The sequence below is a fragment of the Lipotes vexillifer genome, unplaced genomic scaffold, assembly GCF_000442215.2.
Source record: "Lipotes vexillifer unplaced genomic scaffold, Lipotes_vexillifer_v1.1 scaffold414, whole genome shotgun sequence".
Taxonomy (NCBI): domain Eukaryota; kingdom Metazoa; phylum Chordata; class Mammalia; order Artiodactyla; family Lipotidae; genus Lipotes; species Lipotes vexillifer.
In genome coordinates, this window is record NW_006782864.1 from 826278 (window position 1) to 827696 (window position 1419).

Below are 1419 nucleotides of genomic sequence, written 5' to 3' on the forward strand. Positions count from 1 at the left end.
TTTCTTTTTCTCTTCTTCTGGAACCCCTATAAGTCGAATGTTGGTGCGTTTAATGTTGTCCCAGAGGTCTCTGAGACTGTCCTCAGTTCCTTTCATTCTTTTTTCTTTATTCTGCTCTGCAGTCGTTATTTCTACTATTTTATCTTCCAGGTCACTTATTCGTTCTTCTGCCTCAGTTATTCTGCTATTGATCCCATCTAGAGTATTTTTAATTTCATTTATTGTGTTGTTCATCATTGCTTGTTTCATCTTTAGTTCTTCTAGGTCCTTGTTAAATGTTTCTTGCATTTTGTCCATTCTATTTCCAAGATTTTGGATCATGTTTACTATCATTATTCTGAATTCTTTTTCAGGTAGACTGCCTATTTCCTCTTCATTTGTTAGGTCTGGTGGGTTTTTATCTTGCTCCTTCATCTGCTGTGTGTTTTTCTGTCTTCTCATTTTGCTTATCTTACTGTGCTTGGGGTTTCCTTTTTGCAGCCTGCAGGTTCGTAGTTCCCGTTGTTTTTGGTGTCTGTCCCCAGTGGCTAAAGTTGGTTCAGTGGGCTGTGTAGCCTTCCTGGTGGGGGGACTAGTGCCTGTGTTCTGGTGGATGAGGCTGGATCTTGCCTTTTTGGTGGGCAGGCCCATGTCTGGTGGTGTGTTTTGGGGTGTCTGTGGACTTATTATGATTTTAGGCAGCCTCTCTGCTAATAGGTGGGGTTGTGTTCCTGTCTTACTAGTTGTTTGGCATAGGTGTCCAGCACTGTAGCTTGCTGGTCGTTGAGTGAAGCTGGGTGCTGGTTTTGAGAAGGAGATCTCTGGGAGATTTTTGCTGTTTGATATTATGTGGAGCTGGGAGGTCTCTTGTGGACCAGTGTCCTGAAGTTGGCTGTCCCACCTCAGAGGCACAGCACTGACTCCTGGCTGCAGCACCAAGAGCCTTTCATCCACACGGCTCAGAAAAAAAGGGAGATAAAGAAGAAAGAAAGAAAGAAAGAAAGGGAAAGAAATAAGATAAAATAAAATAAAGTAAGATAAAATAAAAGTTGTTAAAATAAAAATACTAAGAAAAAAAATTTTTTTAAAGGAAAAAAAAAAGATGGACGGATAGAACCCTAGGACAAATGGTGAAAGCAAAGCTATACAGACAAAATCTCACACAGAAGCATACACATACACACTCACAAAAAGAGGAAAAGGGGAAAAAATAATAAATCTTGCTCTCAAAGTCCACCTCGTCAATTTGGGATGATTCGTTTTCTATTCAGGTATTCCACAGATGCAGGTACATCATGTTGATTGAGGAGCTTTAATCCGCTGCTTCTGAGGCTGCCGGGAGAGATTTCCCTTTCTCTTCTTTGTTTGCACAGCTCCCGGGGCTCAGCTTTGGATTTGGCCCCACCTCTGCGTGTAGGTCGCTGGAGGGCGTCTGTTCTT